This window comes from Syngnathus acus, chromosome 21 (genome assembly GCF_901709675.1).
Source record: "Syngnathus acus chromosome 21, fSynAcu1.2, whole genome shotgun sequence".
NCBI lineage: Eukaryota > Metazoa > Chordata > Actinopteri > Syngnathiformes > Syngnathidae > Syngnathus > Syngnathus acus.
Genome location: NC_051105.1, coordinates 13,653,197 through 13,669,817, shown reverse-complemented (window position 1 = coordinate 13,669,817; position 16,621 = coordinate 13,653,197). Strand labels below are relative to the sequence as shown.

Sequence of the window (16,621 nt, the reverse complement as noted above, 5' to 3'; positions counted from 1 at the left end):
TGAATTGCCAGTACATGTTCACTATCTTAGTGAGGGATCAGTTCTAGGTCCCAAATGAGCAGGGTAACAAAGTTGAGCAAGAGACTTGTTAAGTCTTTATATAAAAACATTTTACTTGAGGGTAACAAAAAAACAAACTGAAAACTCTTAAAGCCCACATATCACGGTAATAAATTCTATTGTTTTACGTTTTACACATTCAGTTGTGGTCTGTATAAAGTGGAACAGCGATGCTTTTGTCTGAATTCCTCGTTTTGATTGCATCACAGGTCCCTCTTTTCTACTTGTTCTGAGGTGCGGCTCAGAGCAAGCTGTTTTAGTGCGGTCTCTTTTAATGCAAGAGATACTTCACACCCCGCCCCCTCCAGGCCGCAAGATGTGCGCCTCCCTTTCCGGTCGACATATTTGTAATTTGTTACAGTTAGGCCCAGTTATCTTGCGTCGTAGCACAAACTTTTTTAAATGATTAAATGATGTCAATAGAAGAAGACTTATCCATAAAACCACACATGTCCGAGCCAGAATCTGACCCAGAACAAGAGGACAGTGAACACAATGAACCTGCAGAACAACACCTTCAAATGGATGCATCACAATGGTGTGTTTTCATTGTTTCACTCTCACCTCTCAGTCCCGAGTTACCACAATATGGAGCTTAGTTAAATGTAGTCCACATGTATTTGCAACAATGAACAGCAACAGCTCTATACCAGTGGTATAGAGGCTTTGCAGTCACGTGATTTTATCACGTGATTTTGTGTTATGCCGCCATCTTGGCGGTCAACCGGTCAGCTCGTTCCTACGTGTTCGTACAGATTCAGTTTGATTTCTGCGCTACATTTTCACCGATTTCATCCGAATTATGGCTGATTTGCTATCCAATGAAGTTGGGCATTTGGATGAAGAATCCAAGAAACGTTACCGAGAGAAGTTGAACCTTGTTGGCACAACGGATCCGTACCTTTTACCGAGAAGCATGCTAAAATCACCTGAGCATTTTGCAACAGCCGACCTGCCTGATCTCTGATATCCAGATATTTATAATTACCTCGTCGATTCACCATCTCCGTACACTGGAAAGGACCTTAAGGCATACAAGAGTCTGGATGCCTACAAGTATTTTACAGCAGGTTTTGTGCATGATGGGCTGATATGGCAGATTCCAAACAAGAATCGATTTCTTCTCATGACCAAGGTAAGGAAAATATCATATTGAAATCTGAGAAATTAATTCCTACAATAAAACATTACATAATTTCCAACTATTCAGTATAGAGCTTATGCAACAATTTCTACAAAAATACTTTTTAGAATTCATGCTTGATAATTCCTTTTGGTCTCTTGCTCAAAATGAACCAGGTTTAAATTTTCAAGCTAATTTAATGAATGATTCATGAGAAAATTTACCAAATGCCAGGTAAAATATGCATAAATGGACAGTAAGCGGTCTAGCCTTGTATATTATATCCAAATTAGGGACTGATAATAATATAAGGTATGTCATATTATCTGTTTCAGGTAAAACACTCTCAACGGATGAATGATCCTCCCCTCAGACCTTGGGTAGCAATAGCGAAAGATGGTCAGATCTTGTGCTGCCACTGTACCTGCATGGCTGGATTGGGTGAAACATGTTCACATTCAGCACCATCCCTGTTCGCCCTAGAGACATTAATACGTATGAAGACGGCCACTTCATGCACATCACTACCTTGTCAGTGGCTGAAACCATCAGCATCGCACATAGAATATGCTGAAGGATGCAATATCGATTTTGCCCGTCCAGCCCAGAAACGAAAGTCAGAAGTTTCTACTCCTGAGGAAAGTGCTGCGAGAAAACTGCTGAATGTTCCTCCACCAACTGAAGAGCAGAAAGCTGCCTTTTACAAGGCTTTGTCTGAATGCGGTGGAAGACCAGCAATTTTGAGCATTGTCCCTGACTATGCTGACAACTTTGTGCCAAGGGCAGTGAAGCGAAAGCTTCCTGTACCTCTCTCACAGCTGTACGATTCTGGCAATATGAAACTCAGCCCAGATGAACTTGCACTAAAATGCCGGTCAGAGCTGGAAAAGTTACATTCCATTACCAGAGAGCAGGTTTGTATTTTTTTCGCACTTAGTAATTAATATATATATCATAAATAATTTATTGTTCTCCAACCTGTTACAAATAATCTAATCATAGTGAAAACAATTTTTATTAAAATGTTTTTCAGATATCTGCGGTTGAAGAAGAGTCCAGGGGCCAAGCAACATCACATCTTCACCAGCGGGTAGTTGATCATTTTCACAAGGGACAGACTGGGAAATATTGACAAGTGCTGCTGCTGCTGCCAATGCCCTCTCGCGGTCTCTCTTGCGCTGCTTGAGATTTTGTCTTCTCTCAAAGATCTTCAATGAACATTTGAGTTTTCGTTTGTGAGGTGACTGGGTATGCTCAAATATACTTGGCACATAGTCTGGGGATAGTGGATCTTCGCTTTTTGCACCTGAAACAATTAAACAATCACATTATTCATAATGACTACCATAAATAATTAAGCACGTTGTTGAAGGGGATATACCCAGTTCAGTTTGTTTCGTAATGGCATTTCATAACTTGACATATTAAAAAAACTCAATAGAGTGAAATCATTCAGATACTGTACCTGTCTGTTCAAGTTGCTACCATTTTTATTTTTTGTTTATTTTTGCATCATGCCTCATCTGATTGGCTTGAAAACTTAACCAATAAAAATGTTAACCTTGTGCCAGTGGCTTGAAAACTTTATCAATGTAGATTTTACCTTGTGCCAAATGAAGTAACAAAAAGCCTCTTGTTCAAAAATGCTTCATTAAAAAAAATTGTTTCACAAGGTTCATAATTTCTTTTGAAATTTCCTAATGCATTCACTCATGAGAATTAATTGTTCAATTCCAATATGAAGTTCAATATTTACATTGATAAAGTTTTCAAGCCAATCAGATGAAGCATCATGAAAAAATAAACAAAAAATAAAAACGGAGGGGGGGGGTGAACTGAAGAAATCATCCCATTCCCTGCCTTGCTGCTCTTGCTGCCTTTCTAAAAATGCACCCAGCATTTTCAACAATCATATTTGTATCATCCCATATTGTATTATTTCACATTTTGTGAAACAAATCAGGGGTGAATAATTTGTTTACATACCTGATATGAAGTGCTCATTGCATATCCTTGTGTAAATCGTAGGTTTCCATCGTTCACGACGAATCGCCGCGATCCATTTATCGCGTTTTTGGATGTTTGCCGGAAATCTATAGAAGCTAAGATTTGGTTTATCGCCTCGTCTATTGCTACATCCAACAGCACAGCAGGTTTCCGGCATTTTCAAGCTCAAATAGCAGCAGATGTAACAAGAAAGCGTGTGTGAGTCGTTGACCGGCACTGAAATGTTGACCGGCAAGATGGCCGCCAAGCTAATGTGCGCGGGTGATGACGTCAGCTGCAAAGCCTCTATACCAGCTCAGTGGCCTTGTGGTATGAGTGTCCGCCCTGAGACTGGGAAGTTGTGGGTTCGATCCCCGGCCGACTCATACCAAAGACTATAAAAAAATGGAACCCGTTGCCTCCCTGCTTGGCACTCAGAATTTAAGGGTTGGATTGGGGATACTGTAAAGCTGCACTTTCTTGGGCCGCCCTGCATGTGGCAGTATCTGCACCTGCTGGGCGAACGACCCTCTGAAGGCGAGAGGGTGGCACGGCCGCTTGGCACCTAAAACAATCTTTGTGCTGGTAAGACTTGCAGAAATAACTGCTAGTCTATTCCATCATCATACCAGTGGTTCTTAACCTTGTTGGAAGTACCGAAACCCATTAGTTTCATATGCTCATTCGCCGAAGCCCTCTTTAGTGAAAAATTTTTTTTTTTTCAAATTCAAGACAATGTTTTTTACTGGTGCTCAAAATGAGCCTTGCATTAACATCACCTTGTTCAAAGAACAAAACCAACACAATGCATGAACTCACAACAAATTTCACACCTGCAAATCAGTGTGACTTCTGCTGTTGCCTTTGCGAGACCAGTTCAGATATGCGTCATCACAAATTTACACGATAAATCAGGTATGTTCGGACCTCCGCAGTGCAGGCTCTGCTGAACCCCTGAGACCGACTCACCGAACCCCTAGGGTTTGATTGAACCCAGGTTAAGAACCACTGCTCTATACAAATCAGAATTTAGGCTGTGCAGTTACGTATGTGTATGTTTTATTCAGCTTTTATTATATTCGTCTATTGATTTCTAAAAATCAAATGTACAAAAAGCTTTTTACAAAGACTGGGGTTTAAATTTGTATTACCATATTAACCTGTTTCAAACCAGAATACTAGTCAACAACTTTTGACTGTAATTTTATCATTAATAACTTGCTCATCAAAACTTTACGTCATCAAAAATTAAAAAAATCTCAGTACTCCCAGGTTAAGAATGTCATTTGTCATGCAAGAAACATAACTGTTTTGCATGTTCTCCTGCGAGGCGGCTCCTCTTGTCATCATAAATATTCCCAATCTCACTAAATAATCTTTTGCTGGGAACAGAGAAAGGGGACAGACAAATTTCCATGCCAGTGGTGAAAGCAGCATTCCGGTGGTTTACCTGTCTGTCAGTCAATCAATAGGCTCACGGAGGTACTGATCAAGCTGCTCAGAGATGTGATGCTCATCATCATTCTCCTGCATAGGAGTCCCATGTGGCCCCAAGATATTTACATACATTTGTTCAAGAACACTTGAGGGACCAGGCAATTCTTCACCTTCCACCCTTTTCTGCTTTGGATCTGATCCTTGGTCTTCAGTGGTGGCTGTTAGTTGCTCTGACACAATGGCATGCTCTTCTTTTATCTATTGTTTTCCCTTGGTAAGTGTGTCCACTGTAAAGAAGACATGATTCTTATATCAAGGATCCAGTAGTGTTGCTAGCACCAAACATTTTGCCTCCTCCATCCTGCCAAACCTTTCCTGCAAACTTTGCAGCATTGTCTGCTTCATGTTTTGATCCCCCTTGTGTTACGATCCTCTCAGTGGCCTAGTGGTAGAGTGTCCGCCCTGAGACTGGAAGGTTGAGGGTTCAAACCCCGGCCGGGTCATACCAAAAGACTATAAAAATGGGATCCATTGCCTCCCTGCTTGGCACTCAGCATCAAGGGTTGGAATTGGGGAGTTAGATCACCAAATGATTCCCGAGTGCGGCACCGCTGCTGCTCACTGCTCCCCTCTCCCCCAGGGGATGGATCACAATCACACGGGGATGGGTTAAATGCAGAGGACACATTTCACCACACCCAGATGTGTGTGTGACAATCATTGGGACTTTAAGTTTAACTCTGCCTGAATCACCATCTTCAGCACTGCAATGCTTGGGATGACACAGGAGATGGAAGCCTCCAATTTGCTGACCTCTAGTGTAACTTCCTTAACCAGTTGACGCGTGTCAATCAAATTTGATATTATGGCCCTATCCTGCCCTCCAAATATGTTGAATATCCAAAGACAGTAAGCTCAACCACTTCCACTCATCAAGACTCTGAAGCCCAGGTTGTAGGTTGACTCCTGGTTTAATAACAAGGGAAAGGGTGAAACTGGGGGAATACAAACCACCTCGTATAATCAGTCATATGAACTAAATGAATTACCGTAATTTTCGGACTATAAATTGCTCCGGAGTACAAGTCGCATCAGCCATAAAATGCCCAAAAAAGTGAAAAAAAACATATATAAGTCACTCCGGAGTATGTCGCATTTTGGGGGGCAATTTATTCGACAAACTCCAACACCAAGAACAGTCATGAACGAGCAACAACAGGCTAAACGATGGGTATGCTAACGTGACATAAACACAAACGAAGAGCTGAGAACGGCCCTGACGTAACATTCAGAGTTATTTAAAAAAAACTATTACATAAATAACACGTTTATAAAACCATCTGTGTCACTCTAATTCATTAAATCCATCGATCGTCCTTTGTCAACAATGTGTGCGCGCCGCTGACGGCGCTTGCACTTCAAAATATTCCACAGGCCCATATAACGATATATAAATTAGAAATCAAATAACTATTATATAAGCAATAATATTATCAAACCATCTGTGCACTCTAAATCATTAAATCCATCGATCAAATTCCTTGTCCTTTGTCAACAACGCCGCGCGTGAGCCCTGACGTCAGCCTCGTCGTTATTCCACAGATCTAGTATATAACTATATTGTAGCCTTAAGAAAGTACAAGGAAAGACGTGGGTTTGGTAAACGGCTCTTTATTTAACAAAACAAACTTCCAGGCGTGTGGCGGCGTGGACTTCCAATCACGGAAGTGGAAGAGAGATCCATAGAATAGGACCGGGCGTGCGTAAAAGCCATGACCGAGCCCCATCCACCGTCCCCGGACAGCCACCCGGCCGAGCGCCGGCCCTCGACTTCCATCCACGGAGGTGAAAGAGAGCTCCTTAGAGTAGGACCGGGCGTGGGTAAAAGCCATAATAGTTTTTCAAACCTTCTGTGTCACTCCAAATCCTTAAATCCTTCAAACTCTTCGTCCGCCGTGTCACTTAGAAACAAAGCCGCTAATGATGCCGGTAGCACGTGGGGCCCTTCGTCATCTTCGTCATCCCGTGATCAATCTTTGTCCTTTATGTAAACAACCGCCACGCCGCGTCGCGCTGCTGACGTCACTTGAAATTCAAATTACAGTAATCCCTTGCTACATCGCGGTTCGTTTATCGCGGTTTCACTTTTTTTTTTTGGGGAACATTTTTGAAAAAAAAACATATATAAGTCGCTCCTTATAAGTCGCCCCCCCACCCAAACTATGAAAAAAACCGTGACTTATAGTCCGAAAATTACGGTAAATCAATATGAAATCTCAATCATGCCTTTAACATTCGCAATATGAAATATGTATCACGTCACTGTAACAAACACACTGTTATCTTATGAATCACTGTATAGTAACACAATCACTGTGTTTATTAATTGTATTTGTCTGTTTGAACTATGAATTAGTGAATCATTATTTATATACTTATTACACATGAACACATTGACTACGGCTACAATAGGGCGGCAGGAGACTGGCTAACCAACATGACGTTAGCTTTCCCAACAGATCGTCTAACATCACAGGAAACTATAATTTCAGAACTCAAAAGATGTATTTCGGTACATAACTTAAAACTAAGGTACATACCAACGATGCCTTGTATAACGCAAAATTTAGGCAGTAGTTTTGCCGAACTGCAGGAGAGAATGGAACAAGCAGCGTTCGCTTTCAACACCGTGCTGAAACGTGTGTTTACTGCCCTGCTTACTTCCTGATTCTAGTCACGTGACCTACTCTTAAAGGGCCAGTAGACTTTTACTAGAGTATCGTAACAATGATCACAGACTACAAAACAAAGACATGACACTCCCCGTCTGGCATTTTGCCACAACCTTAAAGGTCCATTATACAGTTCTTCCTGTTTCTTATCAGGGGCAAGGAGGAGGACCGTCTCGGAGATGGGAAGCTGGTACAGTTTTGACCCGTCTGTCTTAGAGACAGAGTGCTTGGAGAGTGCTTCGTGGCTGAGTCTCGATCATCCTCTCCCATGAACCCCCCATGTGAGAGGCGTGTGGAACATTGAACTTCCATGCACATCCTTGGTCCAGGAGGAACTTCTCGACCGAAGCGTTGTCGACGTTCGAGGGGACCTTCAGCTCTTTACAAGCGCCGACAAAGTTGGTTCCTCGATCAGAACGGATGCGCTTCACAGGGCCCCTGATGGCAAGGAAACGCCGGAGGGCGTTGATGAAGCTTGAGGTGTCTAAGGATTCAATGACTTCGATGTGGACGGCTCGTACACTCATGCACATAAATAACACTGCTCACCGCTTACTGTGAGCGAGGCCACTTCTCGTACGGCGTGAAGATACGGTCCATGGTCCGAACACATCGATGCCCACGTTTGTGAATGGAGGTTCGGTAGAGAGGCGGTCTGCCGGAAGGTCGGCCATCTTCTGTGTTTGGGGGGTGCCACGCAGTTTGCGACATGTCACACACCCGTGGATCACGCTGCTCACACGCCTTTTGCCGCCAATTATCCAGAAACCGGCGGCCCGCGCAGCGCCCTCAGTGAACAGTCGTCCCTGATGTTTTGTCTTCTCATGGTGGTGTCGAACCAAGAGCTTTGCTGTGTCCAACTTGAAAACTTGGAGAAGCGCTGAGACCCGAGTTGTTTGCTCGACATGGTTGTGCTCATAGTCGACACTAGGGGACGGATGTCAGGATCTGATGAAGAATTCACCAACTCGAAGGAGTCTTCAGGCTGGATCGTAACAATAATCACAGACTACAAAACAAAGACATGACAGTCCGACTGATCTGCACTTAGAGTATAAAATTTTTCATATTCTTCAGCATAGATGTTCACTGCATGTTTCTGCTCCAGTATTCTCTGCATCATGTGGAACATGGAGTGGGTTCAAACTGAATGAGACTGTGCTGGGGGAGGCCAAGGTCTTTTTTTTTATTTCATCCATCTTCTACCGCTTATCCAGGGTCAGGTCGTGGGGGCAACAGCTTTAGGAGGAACGCCCAGACTTCCCTCTCCCCAGCCACTTTGTCCAGCTCATCCTGGCAGATCCCAAGGCATTCCCAGGCCAGCCGAGAGACATAGTCTCTCCAGCTCCTGGGTCATCCCTGGGGAGGCGTCCAGGAGGCATCCTAATGAGATGCCCAAGCCACCTCATCTGGCTCCTCTCAACGTGGAGGAGCAGTGGCTCGACTCAGAGTCCCTCACGGATGACCGAGCCTCTCACCCTATTCATTTAGGTTCTGCTTTGCAAGCACAAAGGGGTTGAAATGTTTACCTATGTTCTTCAACTTGGCATTAATGTGACTGTTGATGCCGTTGGTCACCACAACAGGTTATGATCAGGTATTTCTGCCAATCTGAGGCCTTAACTATGTTAGCACCACTGGTACGGAGCACAAGTACAACCCTGTCATGGCTGACGTCCCAGTACTTCAGCAGGCTGATGAACATGTTGCTGATGTACTCCCCAGTGTGGGAGGTAGACATGGCCTTGGCATTTCGGATGACTTGTTTCCTTTCCCAGTTGTCGTTAATGAAATGACAAGTTAGACTCATCAGAGCTCCACTGTCCCCAGACCAACAGTCTGTTGTGAAAGATACAAAAGGGCCAGCATCCTTTCCAATCACTGCTTTTATTTACTTATGAAACTACATGATCTAGGACTTATGTGCGGTAGTGCGTCTCAGTTTTTACCGTATTTTCACGACCAAAGGGCGTACATAAATGCCTTTAATTTTCTCAAAAAACAAAGGTGCGCCTTTTATGAAGGTGCGCCTTTTGTGTGGACCAAATAAAAAAAATCTGTAAAGTTGTTTTGTGCGGCTTCCGTAATATACAGGCGTTGACGTAGATCAGGACAAACAAAACAATCAGAGGACTATACGTAACACGATGAGGAGTACCTTAGCCACCATTGTTTTGAGTGGCTTCCGCGACGTAGATCGGGACCAAAAAAAAACAATCAGAGGACTTGACGTTGTCACGGAGAGCAGTGGTCCCCAACCTTTTTTGCGCCACGGACCGGTTACATGTCAGAAATATTTTCGCGGACCTGGCTTTATATAAATAAATAATACATTCATATAATTAAATAATACATTTATAATAAATATATAAATACGATTAAATACAATGATACGACTGGCATAAAAACATACAAAGCGCATAAAAATTAAACTCACCATTAAGTATCTGCTCCGTAGCTTTGTTTTGGTCGCTGTAACCGCAGAAAATCCCATCTTCATAAAGACAAATTTTGTTGGAAAGGGAAGCAGGGTTTTCATTGCTTTTGTGGCGATCTCGGGATATTCTGTCTTGAGTTTAATCCAGTTGTCTTTTTCTTGGAAGTTGTAGCCTCTTCTTAGGGCCTACGGGCCTTTAAGGTGTGGCGAATAAATACAACAAAATAAAATGGTACGACTGGCACAAAAACAAATCCAATGCAACTTTACTAGCAGCATCGTAACATCGCGGAAACAACAAGTAATATCCACTCTGCCCCTAACACTCTTTGACTCTGGTCGCTATGATAACGTTTAAACATGAATGAACGAATAAGGTACAGATACAACACAAAAACGAATATATAGTGCAGGAAAATTTTAACTCATTGTTACGATGACTCAATGGGAGCCCTGAGCTTGTTTTTCTGCAACAAGACGGTCCCATCTCGGTGTAATGGAAGATAATGACACCCGAAGTGTGTTGTTTATGTCCAGTCTACTCCATAGTTTTGTTTTGGTTGCTGTCACTGCAGAAAACCCCGCTTCACACAGATAGGATGTCGGAAATGGCAGAAGGGTTTTCAGTGCTGCTGTGGCGATCTCAGGGTACTCTGCCATGACTTTAATCCAGAACACCGGCAGAGTTGTTGTCTCGAACATAATTCTAAGTCCGCCGTCATTTGCGATCTCCAGCAGTTGATCTTCTTCTTGCATAGACATGCTGGAGTCACCTGGTCTGTTGACAAAAGGGTCGCAGATCCATTCCTTGCCATTTTGTGGGTCTTTTGTGGTTGGAAAGTACCTCGAACTCTTTTAAAAGCAAAGACAGGTGATCGTGCACCAGCTGGGAGAATGAAGGCTCAGGCTCAGTCTCACCCAAAATCTCCGCCAATGTTTGAAACATGTCCAATATGCCTCTGTTCACGCGCCGTCCACACAAATCCAGTTTGGCTTTAAATGCAGCTATTTTATCTGCCAACTTGAAGACAGTTGTCATTTTCCCCCGAAGTGACAGATAAAGTTCATTGAGCAGGTTGTATATGTTGCACAAGTAAGCTAGTTTTGCGACCCATTCCTTGTCAATGAAATGTGCTGCCAGCGGTGACTTTTTCTCAGAGAGAAATCTCTGCAGCGGCTTTCGTAATTCAAACACTCTGGCCAGCGATTTCCCTCGGGATAACCATATTATTTTTGTGTATAAGAGAAGGCGTTGGTGCTCCGCGTCCATCTCCTCACAAAACTGTTCAAACAGGCACAAGTTAAGGGCGTGTGCTTTGATGTGGTTAATAACTTTAACGACATCATTCAATACGCTGTTATATTCCAGTGGCATTTTTCAGTTAGCCAGCATTTCCCTGTGAATGACACAATGCGTCACACTCAAGTGCAACCTCCTTAATCCAAACAATTAATCCAGACGGCCATCCGGTCATCGTTGCAGCTCTGTCTGTGCATATGCCGACACAAAAGGACCATTTCAGTTTTCCTGAAATGTAACCATCCATCGACTTGAATAGTTCTGTGGCTGTGGTTTTGGTTGGCAACGATAGTGCACATAAAATATCCTCGAGCACATCCTCCTGATAAAGATATCGCACATAAACAAGTAGTGTTGCCTTGTTGGTATCATCTGTAGACTCGTCAACCTGGAGTGCGTACCATGGTGATGTATTAATCCTCTCCAACAATTGTGTCTCAATGTCTTCGGCTATTTCTTCAATGCACCGAGTCACGGTGCTAGCCGACAGAGGCACCTGTGCTATCTTTTTAACCGCAGTCCCTTCTAGAAATTCACGGCAAATGTCTTTCGTGGCGGGCAGGATCAATTCTTCATCAATGGTGAATGCCTTCTTAGCCTTAGCAATATGGCTAGCCACTAAGTATGATGCTCTCAGTGCGCTCGCATTTGCTGATGTGTTGCCCCTCAGTAATTTCTTCTTTTCTTCGTGTTCCCGTTTTTTTCTTTCAAAATACTTAGAGGACTTGTCTTTTAGTTCAGGGTGCTTGGTCTCCACGTGGCGAAGCAGTTTTGAGGGCTTCATTGCCTCATTAGAGAGCTGGCCACCGCATATTATGCAGAGTGGGCTGAGTGCGTGAGAGTTACCTGTCGCGATAAAGCCATATTTTAATTAGGACTCCTGGTATTGTCTGTTGAATGTGGCTTTCTTTTTCTTGGGAGTCGTCGGCTCTTGTTCTTTCTCATCACTGGGCCTTTTCCCCTTCACAAAGAAACTTTCCAAAGATGTTTGTTTTTATTCATTTTGCTAGCTTGTGGCTTAAAATTTAGAAACCGCGATAAACGAACCGCGATGTAGCAAGGGATTACTGTAATTTGAATTTCAAGTGATGTCAGCAGCGCGGCGCGGCGCGGCGGTTGTTTACATAAAGGGCAAAGGTTCGATCATGGAATGACGAAGGGCCCCACGTACTACCGGCATCATTAGCGGCTTTGTTTGTAAGTGACACGGAGGACAAAGAGTTTGAAAGATTTAATGATTTGGAGTGACACAGAAGGTTTGAAAAACTATTATGGCTTTTACGCACGCCCCGTTATTGTGCATTTTATGGCTAATGCGACCTATCTTCCGGAGCGACTTTTAGTCCGAAAAATACGGTAATAGTTATTTGATATATATAATTTATATATCGTTATATGGGCCTGTGGAATATTTTGAAGTGCAAGGGCCGTCAGCGACGCGCACCCATTGTTGACATAAAGGACGATCGATGGATTTAATGAATTGGAGTGACACAGATAGTTTGATAATATTATTGCTAATTTAATTGTTATTTGATATATAATTTATATATCGTTATATGGGTCTGTGGAATATTTTGAAGTGCAACCGCCGTCAGCGGCGCGCACCCAGCCGGCATTGTTGACATAAAGATGGATGGATTTAATGAATTGGAGTGACACAGATGGTTTTATAAATGTGTTATTTATGTAATAGTTATTTGAATAACTCTGAATGTTACGTCAGGCCCGTTCTCAGGTTATCGTTTGTGTTTATGTCACGTTAGCATACCTATTGTTTAGCCTGTTGTTGCTCGTTCATGTCTGTACTTGGTGTTGGATTTTGTCGAATAAATTTCCCCCAAAATGCGACTTATACTCCGGAGCGACTTATATATGTTTTTTTTCACGTTATTGTGCATTATGTGGCTAATGCGACCTATATTCCGGAGCGACTTTTAGTCAGAAAAATACGGTAGTTTTTCAAACCTTCTGTGTCACTCCAAATCATTAAATCCTTCAAACTCTTCGTCCTCCGTGTCACTTACAAACAAAGCCGCTAATGATGCTGGTAGTACGTTGGGCCCTTCGTCATCTTTGTCATCCCGTGATTGAATTTTTGTCCTTTATGTAAAAAACTGCTGCGCGCGACGCTGACGTCAAAATAATCCCTTGCTACATCGCGGTTTGTTTATCGCGGTTTCCCTTTTTTTTTTTTTTTTTGAAAATTTGTGAAAAAATTCACATATAAGTCGCTCCTCAGTATAAATCACCCCCCCACCCAAACTATGAAAAAAACGTGACTTATAGTCCGAAAAATACGGTAGTCTTAATAAAGACAAATATATCTCCTATAAAAAATAAACTTACATCATAAGGAAAAGCAAAAAACAACACTACATACAGCTCTTACAGGCATCAAGGGGGACAGCAAAGAGACCTGGAGGGTGCTAGATGAAGTCTTAAACAGGAGGCAAAAAATTATTACGTTCCCCGATGCTGATTACACCACTGCCAATCTAGCACAAAATTACAATGACTATTTCACCTCAATAGGTCTAAACCTCAGTAAGAAAATTAGCCAACCACAAGGATTATCCTTTAAACAGTTTCTCACTGGTAATTACGCTCATTCCTTTTACATGGCACCTACTGATGGTACTGAACTTTTTAAATTAATCTCTAACTTAAGGAGTTCACATACTGTTGGCGTTGATGGACTATCTAGCAAAATGGTAAAAGCGCTCATTATTGTAGAGCCTTTGGCCCATTGTAGTAATCTTTCCCTGCTTACTGGGACGGTACCCAAAAAGTTAAAAATATATAAGGTCATCCCAATTTTTAAAACAGGAGACAAAAATGACCTGAGCAACTACCGACCGATTTCTATTTTATCAGTTTTTTCTCAAGTGATGGAGAAGGTTGTGTACAATAGACTAAGTGGATACCTAGACATGCTGAATATTCTTGTTCCTTCCCAGTATGGTTTCAGAAAAAAAAGAGTACGGCATCTATGGGAATGATTGATCTTATCGAAAAGATTAATGACTGCTTTGAGGAGGGGAAATGTGGTATTGGTATTTTCTTGGACTTATCAAAGGCTTTTGATACCATTAATTTTGATATTTTACTACATAAATTACAACATTATGGTATAAGAGGTATTGCATTGGACTGGTTCAGAAGTTACTTGGACAACAGAGAACAATATGTTCATGTAATGGACAATAACTCCTTTTGCAAGACTACAACCTGTGGTGTCCCCCCAGGGATCCATTTTGGGGCCAATGTTATTTATTTTATACATAAATGAATTTGTAAATTCCTCCACAATCTTTCACAAAATTATCTTTGCTGACGATACTAACTTATTTGGATCACACAAAAGTCCTGAAATTTTGCAAGATTCTGTAAATACAGAACTAACTAAAGTGGCTGATTGGTTCAAATGCAATAAATTGTCTTTAAATACTAGTAAAACGTATTACATGATTTTTTATTTAAATAAACATTTTAAAAACATGAATCACTGCCAAATTGTCATTAATGGGGAAGAAATTAAGAGTCAATGCTACAAAATTCCTGGGGGTCTTCATAGATGACTCGCTCAATTTTAAATGTCACATAGATCACTTTGTATCCAAATTATCAAAATATGTGGGTTCATTTTACAAAGTCAGACATTTCCTCCCTCAGTCAATACTCCTGATTTTATATAAAACTCTATTTGAACCTCATCTCAACTATTGCAATGTTATATGGGGCCACACCTTCTCTAGTCACCTTAAAAAACTTCACTCTCTACAAAAGAAAGTCATTGGGGCTCTGTCTTGTTTAATTCTCCATCCCTCCCTCTCTTCCACCATTTTGAGTTATTAAGACTACCTGAGCTGCTTGAATTTCAGAATACATATGTCGTGTTTCAGGTTGTGAACAAGAGAAACCACATGCTGTGCAGTCTTATCCCCATCACTAAACTCCAGCATTCCCATCAGACGCGAGGTAAAACGCAGATCCTAGGGAAGTACCGCAGATGTGTGCGCACCAGTATGAGTGTGGCAAGTAGAGGACCTCAGATTTGGAACAGAATGGATGAAGTCCTAATGGTCATTCTGTCTATCTCCAATTTTAAAAACCATCTTTTTAGCCATCTTTTACAAACCTATATTTAAATTCATATTTCCATAGTTAGCTGGGTTGAGAGTGTGTATGATGAGTGTCTGTCTGTGCATTCGTCTGTCTGTCTGGGCCCCGTTATATAAGCTTATACTTAGCTTCACTCGGGGACCCTTTTCTTCATGCTAATAAAATGTCGTGATCTATGTACATGTAATAATGATCAATGATGTTGTGAAGAAATAAAGTGAATCAATCAATCAAAAAAAAAAAAAACTGTTTACCGTTTTTTTCCATGTATAATGTGCCCCCATGTATAATACGCACCCTAAAAATGGCATGTCGATGGTGGAAAAAAGCCTGTACCCATGTATAATACGCACCCAAATTTTGACTCTTAAGTCCGTAAACGTAAATTATTTCAGAAAAAAGATCACCTTTGGGAACAACCGGATGTTATTCTGCCGGTCAGTATCACTGCGCATGCGCTAGCAAACTCGATAGCGAAGAAATGTTTCGGATTTGTGTAGGGTACATTGTGACAGCAAACGAGCAGGTGATCGAGCAAGCGTCTGATACGAGAGCATTGTGTTCGTATGGAGCGTGTTTGAAGTGAACAGCAGAGAAGAAAGGAACAAGGCAAAGTGTTGTGAAATAAAATATTACCTGTAATACGCATTTAGGTAGAGAACTGAAGTCTCGCTCTTTATATAGCTGACGTGTCTTGCGCATCCATTCCGCGCATCTGTAATGGCGGCCTCCGTAAGATATCCGGTTTGCGATGGAGATTAAAAAACAAACAATATTTGACAATAACACACCATCAAGGATTGCATCATCGCATCAAACGATGTGTGGTCAATTATGAATTTTACTGACTGTGTTGGGCAGGATGGCTGAATGCGATGCGCGATTGACAACAAACAAGAAGAAAGGTGATTTCAAGTTTTATTTCGAGGGAGATTTTCTTAAAAAAAAAAAATAAATTGTACCCATGTATAATGCGCACCCCAGATTTTAGGACAATAAATTCGTTAAATTTTGCGCATTATACCTGGAAAAAAACGGTAATTTGGATACAGAAGATGAGTACTTGGACGGATTTGCGTATGAATATCGATCAACAGTAATGTGAGTTTTAAATTTCGTTGTACATATGTGACAATGACAATAAAGATCTATCTATCTATCTATCTACAGTAGAGTACATGGTTAAACAGTAGAATAAAGTACAACCGAACTCACTTTCTTCCACCCGTGACGTTTTTTTTTTGTTTACCGTAAATCATGGCATGCATGCTGCCTATGATGCAGTGCGCCCTATGTGTCTGTTAAATACAGCAATGGCACACATAACTGAGACTGCGCCTTTTAGTACGGTGCGCCCTTTGGTCGTGAAAATATGGTAAATTGTATCTGGGTTCAATTCCACCAACCAGCCTCTGAAACCC

The 16,621-nt window shown here is 41.8% G+C and overlaps 1 protein-coding gene and 1 long non-coding RNA gene across 2 annotated transcripts in view; both read left to right on the top strand.

Moving 5' to 3' along the window:
- The window catches only part of LOC119139693 (interferon alpha/beta receptor 1b-like), a 198,996-nt gene that overhangs the window by 912 nt on the left and 181,463 nt on the right, over positions 1-16,621 (top strand). The window lies entirely within an intron of this gene.
- On the top strand, positions 865-1,604 carry LOC119139741. The gene is made up of 3 exons (XR_005101439.1): positions 865-886; positions 1,399-1,417; positions 1,519-1,604. It is a non-coding gene; the product is annotated as an uncharacterized LOC119139741 (long non-coding RNA).